The following is a 17,491-nucleotide window of genomic DNA, read 5'->3' as shown; positions in this document are numbered from 1 at the left end:
CATGATTGGAATAGGCACCGAGGCGAGAATTATCAGGTCCGTGGAATTTTGAGCCCAAGACCCGCCGAGGCAGGGAATTGAACCCTAGTCCCGGGCTAGACCTCTGCATCAGGGTCTGCCGCTCTAATCATTGAGCCACACTGGCAAAAGAAATAGAATAACAGAATTGTTTTACTGTAATGGGGTGGAAGTGACCAGGGTGACCTCTTTCAAATACCTAACTGTACTATAGTGGCTCATGGGTCCCCCAAGACAATATGAAAAAAAATGCAGTCACTAGATCTACGACGGCTTTATTAGGGTTTGCCCAGCATTTGGGGGCTAGGCCTGTAGAGGCCATTCTTAAGATATATAGATCGAAATGCCTGGCTATTGCGGCTTACGGCTCTTCAATATGGGGATTTCAACAGCAGGCGGGGGTGCAGATAGCTGAAAATGACTTTTTACGCAGACTTCTGTCTGTATCTCAATCAACATCTACCTTTGCCATTCATCAGGAAGTGCGGCAGGGTTATGTTTCAGGTATCTTGAGTTCAGCTCCGCTCTTGTGTTGGCTTAAAACCTGGCTTAATCCAGAATTGACCTTGACCCATCAGATCCTGTGGGATTGTGTCAAACTGGATAAAGCAGGTAAAATCAAGTGGCTTTCGTATGTCTAGCGTATGCTTTTTAAAATAGGGCGCCCAGAACTATTTGAAACCCCGGAAAGGATCTGTAAGGAAGATGTGAAGTGGGTCAAAATGAATTTTATGAATATATTGATGATGGAACAGAAGGAATTGGAGCTACAGAAACCTTCAGTGAGGGCTCATTTTTTGACTAAAACTACTCCGTTAATTGAATCCTACCTGAAAACTGTAACTAAGCCTCTCCATCGCTGGCTCCTGACCAGGTTCCGATTTAATTTGATTAATTTCTCTTTCGGGGATTTTTCAGGGTGGTGCAAACCAGAATATGCGGATCCATGTCAATGTGATAATTTTCCTGCACAGGACACTTTACACTTTATGTTGTTCTGCGGTTTTTACAATGATATCCGCAGGAAGTTTTTACCCCTTTACTGATTGGGAAGGGCTTTTCACAAGTTAGACCTGCGTTACTTTTTCTTCAATTGTTGAGTAACCCTTGGGATATTTTTAATATTGCTTGTTTTCTTGTTGCTGCGGTACGAATCAAGAAAAAAAGATGCCCTAGGCTAAACAGTGTATACATTTTAGTTTTTGTACGGACTTTAAAAACAATTGAGATATTTGGCTCCTTTTAAATAGATACAAGCTACTGTATTATATATATCGCGAATGTCTGACATAATATCGACAGACAGAATATGGAAATGCAAAAATATCGGAGCAAAAATATCGACAGCAAAAATATCGGAATCCTATCTTCATTAAGGTAAGTACAAAAATATCGAAAAAATAATATCGTAGTACAAAAATATCGGAATCAAAAATATCGTTTTTTAAAATGTATTAATAATAATGTAAAAATAATTTTAAAATACATATAATATTACAAATATTAAATAAAAATACTAAAACAAAATTAAAACTAATACATATACATTTAAAATAAATAAAACACTTAATAATTTAATGTAATTTTAATTTTTATCATGTAATTTATTTGATTTAATGTAATATTTTGTTGTTTTTACCCTGTACGCCTGTACCCCAAAAACCCAAAACTGACCCTGAACCCTAAAAATATCCCTGTACCCCAAAAACCCAAAACTGACCCTGATACCTAAAAATACTCCTTTACCCAAAAACTGAAAACTGACCCTTATCCCTAAAAATACCCCTTTACCCAAAAACTGAAAACAGACCCTGAACCCTAAAAATACCCCTTTACCCAAAAACTGAAAACTGACCCAGAACCCTAAAAATACCCCTTTACCCAAAAACTGAAAACTGACCCAGAACCCTAAAAATACCCCTTTACCCATGAACTGAAAACTGACCCAGAACCCTAAAAATACCCCTTTACCCAAAAACTGAAAACTGACCCAGAACACTAAAAATACCCCTTTACCCAAAAACTGAAAACTGACCCTGAACCCTAAAAATACCCCTTTACCCAAAAACTGAAAACTGACCCTGAACCCTAAAAATACCCCTTTACCCATGAACTGAAAACTGACCCTGAACCCTAAAAATACCACTTTACCCAAAAACTGAAAACTGACCCAGAACCCTAAAAATACCCCTTTACCCAAAAACTGAAAACTGACCCTGAACCCTAAAAATACTCCTTTACCCAAAATTAATTAATATTATTTAATTAGCAATTAATTATCAATTAACAATAACAATAAAGTAAATATATTAGCACATTTGCTGTAATTAATGTAATTTAATAATTAATATTATTTTTCCCAATTAATTAATTAATAATAACAATAAATTATATATATAAAAAATACTATAATTAATGTAATTAAATAATTAATATTAATTAATTACCAACTAATTAATAATTATAAATATGTACACAATTATATTCATTATTTAACTAATTAATAGAAATTAATTACCAATTAATTATTAATTAAAATATGTACAAACATATATCAATTAATTAATTATTATTAAATTACTTCCCACCCTATTCCCCTATAAACCCATAACCCGCTACAGAACATATTTATCAATTAATCAATTAATTAAAAATAATTAAAAATTATTTCTCAATTAATTAATTAATAATTCCTACTAATTAAAAATTAATTTAACATAATTAAATTACTTCCCACCATATTCCCCTATAAACCCACAACCCGCTACAGTAGTAAAAGACAATATTTAATTAAATTACATTAAAAATAAATAATAAAACATAATAAATACAATATAATATACACTAAATTTATTTAAAAATTGATATTAGTAACATCGAAGTTATTAATTTCGATATTATTGACATCGATATTTACAACTTCGATATTACTGATATCATACCAATATCGATATTAAGACTGTCGATATTACTTACCTTCGATATTTTGTCCCATCGATATTTAAACTTCGATAATTTTGTATATCGATATTTAAAAATCGATATTTTGTCTGTGTACCATATATCGCTCATATGATTGTTTGGAATGTGTTTTTGCATTTTGTAGTTTGACTTTTAAGATTTTAAATAATTGAATAAAGTGGATTGACTGACTAACTGGCTGGTAAGCATGATGATGACTTGATTGTTAAAGATAAGTAGTACTAACTAGACTAGTAGACAGTACAGGGCAGCGGTACATAATTAATTATAATTATTAATATGCAATTGCATTGCCTGTCTGCAATCAGAAAGACTAAGAGACCCAAATTACATTCATTTCATGTTTTGTTGTACCGGGCTTCCTTTTAAAGCTAGCTAAGAACATTAAAAAATAGCTGTAGGGATAAATTATAAGCAAAGAACAAATATAGTAATAAACAACAACACACAGTCGTAATGATTGAGGAGAAAAAGTGAATCAAATTAATTAAAATATGATGAATGATTCTAAGTTACTCTATGTTATCCTGGTCAAATTGGGGAGTTGCATCACAGCATTCCACTTGGTCGTCCCTTCCATGGATGCTCCATTCATCAATCTTGCCACTGCCTGCCTGGCGGATGCGGATTGGTATGGTAAGTGTGAGTTGTTTTTCCCAGTATTGCACAGGGTAAAGACTGGCCTGTAAGTCTAGATGGAAAAACAAAAGGGGTATTAAAAAATCAAGGAGAAAAGAAATGCACAAATTACAGTGGAGTGAAACAAGAACTCTTTCAGAGACAGCATGGCTAAATCTAGTCTACTCTACTACTCTGTTTCCAGCAGTAACCAACATCAACAACAGGACAGAGCAGGCCTACGGTGCCGACCCAGCCTCCACTTAGCTTAGATTTTAAGCAAGGCAGAGCACACATATACAGCAACATATCATTTTCCAAATTAAGTAACTAAATCAATGCACCACTGTCAGTCTTACCACTACACTTGCGCACCACTAAACAGACATGTAGGTCTGCTGTGGTTGTTGTTGACTTTGTTTACCTGTTAGGCCACTTCATGAAACGCCAGAGTTATTCCATCAATCATCTCCGATCCTACTGACTGACTGCGATGACTATAGTATGGTCATCATCATCATGCCGTCCAACTCTGTAGTGTACAAAATAAGTCCGGAATAGATTCCATTTAAAAAAATGCAATGGATCGGCCTGCAGTAGCAGTATCATTTTGTTATTAAACAACAAGAAGGGAAACATCGACTTGAGTCACTTTTTTGTATGTAGATTAAATAATACTAGTAAACTTCATGCACAACAACAACAACACAAACACCAATCACTTAGAGTCAGCGTCAAATGCATGCCATCCATCATTACCTGTTGTTCTTAAAGGGTAGTCCCTCTCGGTTTGGAAAGGAGGATAGCTATGGTCATGTTATTTGAAGGGACTCGATGAGACAGGCACACATTTCTTGCGCTATTCTCTATCCAATGTCTGACTTGAGGGAAATGGATTTAGGGTGAGTCAGGAAGGAGCAGGACTCGGAGGAGTGGACTTATTTAACAAATGCACACAGTTGCAACTTCAACTGCAATAAAAAGAGTAAGACGGTGGTGATGGATTTGTTGTGATTCGAACCAGAAAGACAGAGACATGCACAAATATTAAAAGTAAATAAGGAAGAAAGTAACAAGTTGAAAACCTAGTTGTCAGGGAAGTAGAGCTCCTCCTCAAACTCTGGTGGTTCACCCAGAAGTACGTCATTTAAAACACTACTTCCATGACCTAAGTTACAATCATCATCTTCCTGCTGTGCTACTTCAGGTATGGTATAATCTGATGGTATAAAGTGCTAATTTGTTTGATCATGGTTAACATCCCCACTTTTTCGGGCAAGAGACTGGTCCTTTTTACTGTTACAATGGCACCAGCAGCACTGAAAACACGCTCAGTATAGACCCTTGCGACAGGGCAAGCCAGATAGTTTATCGCCAGCATGCTGAGCACTGGCCAGTGGAGCCTTTTCCCATACCAATACAGCAATGGGTTTTGATGAATGTAGACCTCTGTTGGGTCAGCCAGATAGGCCTGGACCGTCCACTCAATGCTCAGGGGTGCTCTGCTTTGCTCAGCCTCTTTTGGCTTAGCTTTAGCAACAGACTTAACAAGCCCTTGCCGTAGCAACCATTCCTATGCCGATTTTGGGTAGGCTGATGCTCCTGTTCTTGTTGTTGTTGATATTGTTCTTGGTGATTTTGGCTGCTGTGAGCCAACTGCACTGCCTTCAGGCTCTGAAGTTGAACTTGACGCTGGCTGCCCTGCAGTTCTTGTTGTAACCTGGAGTAGGGGGCCTCTAATTGCCGGTCGTTCTTTTTCTACTAGACTGGCTTCCACAGCTATCCAAATTTTGTACTTGGCAACATCCACTTCTGAATGAGGAACAATGTGTTAGTGTTCAGTACTACTTTATACCGTGGATCCAGAATTGTGGCAGAAATGTAGATAACACAATTTCTCTTTGCACCCTTGCATTTTCAGATAAGCGAAGGGTTAAGCTCTCCACCAACTCACATGCTTCGTTTTTTTCCTCCACACCTGCGTACATAGCAGACACCCCCTTCAGCTGTTCCTGCAGCATGTGCAACAATGGGACAGCATGGCCCATAGTACAGTCCTCCTTGCTGAATTCACGTGTGAAGAGTTCGAAAGGAAGCAGCATTTCTGTCAGGCATTTCCCTAGGCCCCATTGGTCCATCTCAATGGTCATGCCTTACACAGTAGCATCCCTTCTTTGCATGACTTTTTCATTGATTGATCTGTACTGCTCAACAGACATTCAAGCATGCAATAGGTTGAGTTCCAATGTGTTGACAGCTCCTGAAGGTGTGCTTTAACTGGCACTCTGTGATCACGTTGAATGACCCTCAGCTACTTCCTGCCTTTAAAAGATTGGCTCAAATGTGTGCAGATTCTTCTGCAGGTGGTCAGTAAGTTGCTGACTCTGTCTTCTTTTTTCAGAAAGTCTTGAACAATAATGTTAATGCAGTGCGCCAAACACAGGACCCTGAAATAGCCACCTTTGGACATGGCCCTAAATATATTACTGCTGTTGTCCGTGGCAACAAACCCAATGTTAAGCCCTCTTAGGCAAAGCCATTCAAAGACCTTGCGGTTAAACTCTTCCAAAATGTTTGCAGCAGTATGGGATTTTTCCATAGCGAACATGGCTACAGTTGCATGTTTCCGAGTGGGATTAAAAATCTCAGCAGTGTCAACACTTCCAGATATCTTTTCTCTAAACCCCCACAAAAGAGATCCAGTGTGCAGTGATGCACATGTAATCAGTGGCTTGGCAACTGGTCCACATGTCTGTTGTCAGGTGGATAGTGTGGACAGCAACCTGCTGCAAAGCTTGTCCAAGCAATTCCAGCACATCGTGATGTAGTGCTGGAACAGCAACTCTGGCGAAATAGAACAGGCTGGGAACCTTCCATTCTGGACAGATGGCTGTCACAAATTCAAGAAAACCCACACTTTCCACAAAAGAAAAAGGGAGGCAGTCCAGCACCAACATTATAACCAGCTTTGCATTGTACAAACGTGCGGTTGGGTAGTTGTGTTCGTACTGCCCCTCCCACCTAAACATGCTAAGAATGGTAGACTGGATTTTTTTCTTTTCTGGTGCCACTGATGCAGGTGACTACTTGTCGCCAGATGTTGTTAGGCTCAAAGCCGCACATTTTTTTTCATTGCTGTACTCTCTTGCCTTAGTGTCTCAGCTTGACTCTAACTCTTATGCCACTGAGATGTTGTTGAGGCTGATGAGGATGTGGGTGGTACCACTGCACTGCTGGGAACAGGGCTACTTTGTTTTCCAGGGAAAATGTCTCCCTCTTGTTCACCTTCCACCACGATCATATCTTCATCTACTTCTTCATCACTACCAACAGCAATGGGTGCAGTTTTTTGGGTTCTAAGGTACGCCTCCCACTGGATCAAGTGGTGTTTTTTCAGATGGGTTGTTTGGCCTCCGGTACCGTAGTTTGTTCCAAGCCTACGAACACTAAGACCTTGTCTACAAATGGAGCATATAGCAACGTTCTCCTCCCTACTGCTAACCGAAAAGAAGTCCCAAACTGGGAAGGTGAACTCTCTGGTGCTGCTGGAGGTGCCACTTGGAATGTCGGATGTACTGGAAGGCGGACGTGGTGAAATTTGACTCTCTGCAGACGCAGTAACTACTTCTTCTGAAGTGATTGTGCCCGTTGTAGGTCAGTACCGGGCCTTTTCAAATGCAAATATGGAAGCTACAGGTCGTGTTGGTGTTATCTGTCTTGGTGGTATTAATGCCACATCCCTCACAGCAATTTGGGATGGGATAATATTGTTGGTCTCCACTGGGGCAGGACTAATGTCATGATGGCTGGCTCGTCATCATCCTCCTCTTCTACATCTACCTCCATAACGGTAAGACTTTCTGGAATCTTCTTTTTCCATTGCCTTCTCTTGTGGCGTGTCTCACTCTCAGACTGAGGTGGTGGCATCTAATTGGCATCTAGATCCTCAGAAGGGGGCTTGCAGAAGAACTCGATGGACCTACCCTCCTTTTCTTTGCTGGGGGATCTGGAAGACAATGGATCTTGTGAAAGAGTGGCTTGCTCTTCTTCCTCTGCAGGAAGATCTATCTCCTGAACTGCCCCTACTTCAGGAGGAACAACTACTATTATGGGCAGTGGATGCGGCTGGTGTTGTGGCTTTTGTTGTCCACTTATCTGAGTTTCCTGCGTTGATTCTGTACTACTTTGCGATAACAATAGGTCAATTTCAACATTACTGCTTGTCGGCGTTGTCATGATTAGGCTGGCTGCCTCTGCAGCTGACATGGGCTTGGGGCTAGGTTTAAGGGATGAGTCCACTGATGCAGGAGTGCTGGTCCCAGCTTGCTCCCCGGACACTGCTGCAGCAGGCGCAGTTTTTTGTTTCCCAAAAAACATCTTGGGCCACACAACAGTGTTGGTAAATGGCAGTTCCTTCTTCTTACTGACAATTTTCTTGGTACTGGAGGACCTGGTACCTTTCTTTGGGGCCATCTTCTGCAGATGTCAGCAGCATGTAGTGGCACAAGCTGAAGAGATGTTTGTCTGTGGTCACAAGTAACATGATATCGTGCGGAGCAGGACTTCTGTCTGGCAGTACAGCGGGTGAAGATGACACATCCTTCTCAGTCTTTTGTGCACCTAAAAGCAAAGAAGCCACAAGAACATCAGTGAAACGTGGTATTTGTTTTTGCGGTTCAATTCCTACTAGTACAAACAAATATAATAATATATAAATTAGTGTGTGGTCACACTTCTTAGTGTTATTATTAATATTATTACATTTTATTAACTCAGTTAGTTATTAAAAAACATATCAGTTCAGTTCAAAAACTTTATTCGATTCAAAACAAAAGAATCATAAAAGTTGACAATTACATTTACAAACATAATTTAAAATTCATTTTTAAAGAGAGTCTTACAGTTATAACACTATAAAAATTCATTAGTTAATATAGTCACAAATAAAGCCCATAGTTTTACTTTCAATTAATTCAGATGGTTCATGAGTTCTTCGTACCGGGGTATATATTAGAGGGCAGGTAAGATAAGTAATAGAAAATCACAATGCAACAGTATACGATATACATAATCAAAGGGTCAGCTTCTTGGGGCCATATTTAGCCATACCATTTTCTAATCAAGAGTGACACTTGTATAAAGTTTAACATTGCACAACAAACACCAGATGATGACAAAGATAATAAATAATCATAACCCTCTTTGTAATGGCATGGTTGTTTTTCCTTGAGGATCGGCTTAATAAACCTGATTCTCGGGTCCTTGTATAGAGAACAGAAAAGAACAATATGCATCGTGCTTTGGCTGTCTTTGTTATTACAAGGACAGGGGGGCAGTTTCTCGCACCAGCCCCCCTGTTTAGGAAACGCATAAAGGAAGTGCAGGGTGTGTAACCTAAACCTTGTCAAATAAAATCGCCATTGCACATGATTTGTGAAGGTTAGATAAAACTGGTGCTGCAAAGTGGCCTTAGGAACATAAGGGCTAACCAGGGAGTTCGCAAGCGGTGATTTCCAATAATTTGTTTTAATTACAGTTTTGATATCTCCCTGTATATTTTCGGGATTGTCAAATATATCTCCCAAGCCTATTCTATGGAGCATTTCTTTTACATAAGATAGCCAGGGGATCTGATTCATATTTGCCAGTTCTAAGCAGTCCCGGAGGATATCTCTGGTAAGCTGTAAGTCCTCTGATAGCCATATTTTGCCCCATAACAATAAAGGGGAAAGGCGAATGATGTCACTCACATAGGTTAGACCTATTTCATTATGGGCAAATCTGTTTGAAGAGCCTGATGGAATAGCCAATACACGTTTTAAAAATGTATTCTCCATAATCTGTATCGTGTCAGGGCTATCGGTCCCCCAAACCCCTGCCCCATAGGTAGCAACCGACAAACATTTAGCTTTGTACAAGGTTTTTAGGTGTATGACAGGTTTTTGGCCTAATTTGCCACAGACACGAAACAGACCCTCTATTGAGCGACTAGCACTCTGAACTCGTGTCTTCATTAACGGGGCCCAGCTTAGTTTGTTGTTGAAAAGGTTTCCCAGATAATTAAAATTTTCAACCTTTTCAATAATGGAGTTACTTACTACAAACTTTCTACTTTTGGTGCCCTTTGGGCCACAGACCATAACAAAGGATTTGGCAAAGTTTACCTTGAGGTCTAGGTCCAACATAAATTTGTGGAAGGCATCAAGACAATGCTGCATACTATTTGCTGTGAGTGTCATGAGTACCGTGTCGTCGGCGTAAGAAAGCATTGGAATGCTCCTGCCGTTGACCTTTGGGAAATCATGACAGTGGTCCAACAGATATTTTTCTAGACCATTGGTGTATACAAGAAACAAAAAAGGAGCTAATATGCATCCTTGTCGGACGCCCTCAGTTGAGAGGATAGACTTAGTTTTCTCTCCCCCTGGCCCAAACCTTATGGCTACAGTAGTAGATTCATGGAGTCTACGGAGCAAAGTGACCAAGGGTTCCTCGAAACCCATGACCTCCATCATTTGCCACAGCTTGCTCCGACACACAGTGTTGAATGCACTTGAGAGGTCCATGAAGGCAAGATGAATTGAAGATTTCCTTGCCTTCATGTATTTCCCTATGATCAGGGCCAGATTCAGGCACTGTTCGACAGTACCTTTGCCTTTTCTGAATCCATATTGGGAATTCACAATAAGGCCCACAGAGTCTGCCCATGATTCTAGTCTGGCTAAAATGACCCTACCCAGAATCTTACATGATGCATCAATTAATGAGATTGGGCGATAGATCTGTCGCCCTTCTTAAAAATTGGCACCACTACTGCCTCCTTCCATGATGCCGGAATGCGGCTAATGACAACTGCTCTAAAAACATTTAACAGCACGGGGGCCCAAGCCTTAACATTGTGCTTAAAAAAGTCCAAAGGCACTAGATCAGAGCCAGGTGCTTTTAATGGTATGCCTTTCGACAGAGCATCTTCCACTTCTTGCAGGGTGAGCGATGAGCTCAAGGACAGGGAGGATTGAGAGACCACCGTTTCCTTTGCATCTCCTGGTGATAGTTCGTTGGGTAAAGTTCCATGGGGATTAAAAATGTTCCCGAAATGTGATTCCCATGTTTCACATGCAATCTGCATCACAATATTGTCCTTGCCATTATTTGTAAAAAGGGGGCGATTGATGACTTCCCAGAAAAGCCTACTATCCTTCAGTTCCGAGGCCTTTTCTAGATCTTCCCAGGCTTGATTTTTTAATCCGACTTTCTTGTTTTTATGGCTTCTTTATAGGCCAATCTGGATGCTCTAACCAGTTCTATATCCCTAGGTTTTTGTTTTAATGCCGCTTTCAGAGATCTGTTTGTTGCCGAACATGCAGCATCAAACCATCTTGGGCCTAGCCTTTTGTTTTTACCAATTGGTTTTGTGAGGCGTTCGGCTACATGCCTACATAAAGATTCAAAGTTTCCTATGACCTTTTCTGGGTTAGTTGTAGGTGTTAGACATGCCTCGTATTCAGAGCTATATCCATTTAGGATCTCTGCCTCAAGACCCACCGCATCTATTTTACCCCATTTAAGAGTAATGCCTTGGTTCCTGCTATACTTTACAGGTTGCTCCCAAACAGGGTGTGTGGGTTTGATAGGACAAAGCAGGGATAGGATTAGAGGGTTGTGGTCACTGGCAGCATTAGCAATTACTTCCAACTTATCAACATAGTAAAAGTGCCCACTGGAGACAATTACAAAGTCAATAAAACTCATCGTACCTCTGGTACCCTGAAACGTCGGTATTGGAGTAGAATTTAGGCCAACCCAGGGCTCCGCTATGCATAAATCATTTAGAATAATGATGTTGTTTAAGGCGTCCCCCTGGGGTGTATGTTTGAAGTGTAACAGGGGTTGATCATGGGAGTCTCTCAAGCCACACACCTTCGAGTCCCCATAGGTGCATAATGAACAGTTGAAATCTCCCACCCAGATGACAAATAATAGGGGTTGCTCTTGGCGTGCCCTGGCTATGGCCTCCTCCAATTTCGACATTACGAATGTCTCATTGTTGTCAAAGATGTTATAATACCAGTTAATCAGCAACAATGGTTCAGGAAACAAATTAACCAACATCAACACTTGAAACCATAGGGAGTCAACTTTCATAGAAGTTACAAGTTTACATAGTTTTAAGGAGGTTGCTGTCATTAGGCCACCTTTTGCCCTACCCACTTGTGAAGGTATCGCTAGGGTATTAAAGGCTTGGAAGCCCTCGATGTTCTGGGTGGATCGGCTCCATGTTTCCTGAAGGCACAAGATGTCAGAGTCACACACAAAGTCTAACCATGCCTCATCCTCCAACCTTGAGGCGAGCCCAGCAATGTTCCAAGAAATTAGACGCATCCTTAGTTCATTTTGGTTCTTTCTGACTGGTTCGGGTAATACTTCCAGATTATACCTTAAGATGATTGAACTTGGTTCACTTTCTTTAGTAAGGTCTGCCTCAGGGGCTTGGGCGTTAGAAGTACGATCGTCACCAACGGAAACATTCTCCCGTGAGTTATCGTTACAACTTTCTCCCTTCTCCCTCTGGCTGGGCTCACCTATTGTTAAGGTATTAGTAATACAGGGAGGATTTTGTGATGGTCAATCTATCTCTTCCATACCTGCAAGTGGATCAAAACTGTTTCTTAAGGGGATATTGCTTGGGAACCATCCTAGGTAATCTTCCCCCTGATATCTTGGTCTTAGGTCGTTGTGCCAAGTTTGCGAGGGGTTATTATTGTTATAAATTGATCCCCAACGGAAGCCATCACTCTGTTGCGGAGGTCCCCAGTTGTTTTGATTTGGCCATACAGCCCTATTTCTCCGGGCCCACCCAGGGTGTGTTTCACTGTTGAATGCCTGCCCAGTGTTCTGTGAAAAGCAAAGTCGGGGGAGCAAAATTCAAATTTGGGTAAAAGTATTCTAGACCTATACATTGAATATCCCCAACTCGAGCAAATCTCGGTTTACAGCAGATAATATTTTTTACCCAGGTATCACTGAAGTTGATCATGATACAGTCCCCCTCTAGGTCCTTCTCGCTTGGGCCCACCCAGGGGACTCTGCGCACACTAAGTATTTTTGTTTTGGAATCAGGAGGGAGTGGTCTGTTAACGTTAAGCCAGTATATTATTTTGTTTTTTAGTTCCTGAATTGATTCCGTTTTATTGGGCAAAACTGGGGGTACTCCAGTGAGTATTACCATAAAAGGGGCTGAGTCTGGGGGCAAGTTTACAGTTGGTAGTTTCCTTTTGTGTGCTCTCTCGTTGTCGTTACTTACTGCAGGCCCCTGTGAACATGTTTGTTTGGGCCCTTGGGTAGTTCCCTGTTTAGCAATAGTAGCTTCTGGTGTGGGTGTTGCACTACCCATATTTTTACTAGGGGGCCCCACAGTGACCGCCACTGCAGGTTTAGTACGAGCTAATGGTACAGGTTTTGTGCGTACTAAGGGGACCGGTGCTGCCCTAGGGTCACCAGTTGTGAGTGCTTTAAAAGTTTTACTCACATTTTTATTCTCTCCCCCTTTTTTTGGATTACTAGTGTTGGTGTTACCATTTTTATTGTTGTTATTAATGCCCCCCTCCTCAGGTAATTTATTCTTCAGTGCTAAAGTTTCAAGGGAATTGGTGTTAAGAGAGATGAGATGTTCCAATTGGTCTAATTTTAAATTAACAATTTGAATTTTCTCTAGGACGGGCAGCAAGAGCATCTGCACTGTTTTCTCAATTTCTCCCAGAAGTCGGTCATTATTATTGATATTAAATGAGAAAGTTTTCTGACCCGCATCAAGTAGGTGGGTGCCCTTTTGCTTGGGAGGAATTGTCAAAGCTTTAGGTGGTGCTGGCTTCGCTGACTTAGATCTAGTTCCTTTTCTATGGTTTCCCCCTCTTTTGCGTTTATTTGGATTGTTAGGTTCCCGCTCACAGAGTACTACATGATCTTGTGGAAGGATAGGCCCATTGTTACTCAAGTTACTCAAGTTGCCATCTAAGGCATTTTCCCCCGTAATACCTGATGGAATAGGTATAGGAGTGAGTATAGGTGCTTCAGCTTGAGAATCCCCTGGGTCTACTATCGTAGTTGTCTGTGAATCAAAGATTACCACTAAATTTGGGCTAGCCTCTAGGTTACTATCTGCACTATCTGCACTTTGCTCAAGAGTAGGTGGCTTATTGGGGGTGATTTTAGAGGCAATATCTCCCAGGGATGAGCGTTTTCCTGTTACTAAGTCTAGGGACAAACGCTTTTCTGTAAGGGCAATTTCTTTTTCTAAGATCACAGTTGCCCGACTTATAAAATCATCTAAAGTTCCAGTGGCTTTCCCATTGTTCGTTTTTACAGTAACCTGTCTACCCTTCCCTGAGCGCAGGGACATCATGTGAGTTCTGGGAAACAGCTAAATATATAGTGCTATAACTTACAACCAAACAGTTTAAAATATGAGATCTGTGATCACTGATGAAAGGGAGTAGCCCCGACCCGACCTTGATCGGCCTTGGACGGCCTTAGACGGTCGCGCCCTTGTCCCGGGCTTCTCCCGGCGAGCTCCCGCGCAGCGGTATTCACACGTTAATTTATGGCTCTTACGGTGATCACCCGGTCGTTGGGGGCGGGGCGGGGAGGGAGAGCAGCCCAGGTGGAGCGGGCGGGGTTACTGGGACTCCTGGGAAATGTAGTCCCAGCCCTCTTGCTCGCAGCCCTCAGCCCCTGTCTTACCCCAGCAGCAGCTAACAGCCCACGAAGGAGAGCGCCCCTCTGCGAAGCGGGACCCGCGCAGCGGGTTCCGCGAGGCGTTGGTGGAGATGCAAGGAATCCACGGGCAATCCAAACAGCAAGGCAGGTTTGTCAAGGTGTCCCACGAAGTGCAGGGCAAGCCGGTATTTGAACACCCGGTCGTTGGGGGCGGGGCGGGGAGGGAGAGCAGCCCAGGTGGAACGGGCGGGGTTACTGGGACTCCTGGGAAATGTAGTCCCAGCCCTCTTGCTCGCAGCCCTCAGCCCCTGTCTTACCCCAGCAGCAGCTAACAGCCAACGAAGGAGAGCGCCCCTCTGCGAAGCGGGACCCGCGCAGCGGGTTCCGCGAGGCGTTGGTGGAGATGCAAGGAATCCACGGGCAATCCAAACAGCAAGGCAGGTTTGTCAAGGTGTCCCACGAAGTGCAGGGCAAGCCGGTATTTGAACACCCGGTCGTTGGGGGCGGGGCGGGGAGGGAGAGCAGCCCAGGTGGAACGGGCGGGGTTACTGGGACTCCTGGGAAATGTAGTCCCAGCCCTCTTGCTCGCAGCCCTCAGCCCCTGTCTTACCCCAGCAGCAGCTAACAGCCCACGAAGGAGAGCGCCCCTCTGCGAAGCGGGACCCACGCAGCGGGTTCCGCGAGGCGTTGGTGGAGATGCAAGGAATCCACGGGCAATCCAAACAGCAAGGCAGGTTTGTCAAGGTGTCCCACGAAGTGCAGGGCAAGCCGGTATTTGAACACCCGGTCGTTGGGGGCGGGGCGGGGAGGGAGAGCAGCCCAGGTGGAACGGGCGGGGTTACTGGGACTCCTGGGAAATGTAGTCCCAGCCCTCTTGCTCACAGCCCTCAGCCTCTGTCTTACCCCAGCAGCAGCTAACAGCCCACGAAGGAGAGCGCCCCTCTGCGATGCGGGACCCGCGCAGCGGGTTCCGCGAGGCGTTGGTGGAGATGCAAGGAATCCACGGGCAATCCAAACAGCAAGGCAGGTTTGTCAAGGTGTCCCACGAAGTGCAGGGCAAGCCGGTATTTGAACACCCGGTCGTTGGGGGCGGGGCGGGGAGGGAGAGCAGCCCAGGTGGAACGGGCGGGGTTCCTGGGACTCGTGGGAAATGTAGTCCCAGCCATCTTGCTCGCAGCCCTCAGCCCCTGTCTTACCCCAGCAGCAGCTAACAGCCCACGAAGGAGAGCGCCCCTCTGCGAAGCGGGACCCGCGCAGCGGGTTCCGCGAGGCGTTGGGGGAGATGCAAGGAATCCACGGGCAATCCAAACAGCAAGGCAGGTTTGTCAAGGTGTCCCACGAAGTGCAGGGCAAGCCGGTATTTGAACACCCGGTCGTTGGGGGCGGGCGGGGAGGGAGAGCAGCCCAGGTGGAACGGGCGGGGTTACTGGGACTCCTGGGAAATGTAGTCCCAGCCCTCTTGCTCGCAGCCCTCAGCCCCTGTCTTACCCCAGCAGCAGCTAATAGCCCACGAAGGAGAGCGCCCCTCTGCGATGCGGGACCCGCGCAGCGGGTTCCGCGAGGCATTGGTGGAGATGCAAGGAATCCACGGGCAATCCAAACAGCAAGGCAGGTTTGTCAAGGTGTCCCACAAAGTGCAGGGCAAGCCGGTCTTTGAACACCCGGTCGTTGGGGGCGGGGCGGGGAGGGAGAGCAGCCCAGGTGGAACGGGCGGGGTTACTGGGACTCCTGGGAAATGTAGTCCCAGCCCTCTTGCTCGCAGCCCTCAGCCCCTGTCTTACCCCAGCAGCAGCTAACAGCCCACGAAGGAGAGCGCCCCTCTGCGAAGCGGGACTCGCGCAGCGGGTACCGCGAGGCGTTGGTGGAGATGCAAGGAATCCACGGGCAATCCAAACAGCAAGGCAGGTTTGTCAAGGTGTCCCACGAAGTGCAGGGCAAGCCGGTATTTGAACACCCGGTCGTTGGGGGCGGGCCGGGGAGGGAGAGCAGCCCACGTGGAACGGGCGGGGTTACTGGGACTCCTGGGAAATGTAGTCCCAGCCCTCTTGCTCGCAGCCCTCAGCCCCTGTCTTACCCCAGCAGCAGCTAACAGCCCACGAAGGAGAGCGCCCCTCTGCGAAGCGGCACCCGCGCAGCGGGTTCCACGAGGCGTTGGTGGAGATGCAAGGAATCCACGGGCAATCCAAACAGCAAGGCAGGTTTGTCAAGGTGTCCCACGAAGTGCAGGGCAAGCCGGTATTTGAACACCCGGTCGTTGGGGGCGGGGCGGGGAGGGAGAGCAGCCCAGGTGGAACAGGCGGGGTTACTGGGACTCCTGGGAAATGTAGTCCCAGCCCTCTTGCTCGCAGCCCTCAGCCCCTGTCTTACCCCAGCAGCAGCTAACAGCCCACAAAGGAGAGCGCCCCTCTGCGAAGCGGGACCCGCACAGCGGGTTCCGCGAGGCGTTGGTGGAGATGCTAGGAATCCACGGGCAATCCAAACAGCAAGGCAGGTTTGTCAACAGTGTAGCCACAGTGTAGCCATTTGTGATACTTTGACCACAAGGGCTTTCATGGTGTACAATAGGAAAGGACAGGAAAGAAGAACAAAAAAAGAAATACAAATGTAATGGAACCTGTTTGGCATTGTACATCATGTGGGATGCAGCATTCATGGAGCTCCAGCTGGCACTGGGAATGGAAGCAGTAAGCCAGGAGGAACAAAGGACAGACATGCAGGCCTATGGCAAAAGCAATACACTAACTAGTACTACCACAAAATGGCCACCAGCCACATGGTCACTCACAGCCACAAAAAGCAGGAAGCCTGTAAACAAGGAACTCAAACAGGCACCATATGGCCAGATAAAGGAGGCATGCTAAACAACACAGCTTTAATGCAACAATGCAAAAACGAAATACCACAGGGCTAAAGAAGGTTTTCAAGTTACACAACAACCACACCACACACATCCAACAAAGGTATTTATTGAACACACATGAAAACATTTAAATATCCCAGAAAAACATATTTTGCTATTCAATCCAAGGCCACCCAGGCCCTAAATGATGTTAAAATTCAACAGACACCGCAGAAACAGTTGTTTGATGCACCGATAAGTAGCTCTGGCCCTACTGGCTGAAAGGCATATAGTATTGGAAGACTACTGGGCTAGTGA

Source organism: Lissotriton vulgaris, chromosome 11 (genome assembly GCF_964263255.1).
Source record: "Lissotriton vulgaris chromosome 11, aLisVul1.2, whole genome shotgun sequence".
Taxonomy (NCBI): Eukaryota; Metazoa; Chordata; class Amphibia; order Caudata; family Salamandridae; genus Lissotriton; species Lissotriton vulgaris.
The sequence above is the reverse complement of the archived record's forward strand: the minus strand, read 5'-3'. Positions refer to the sequence as shown.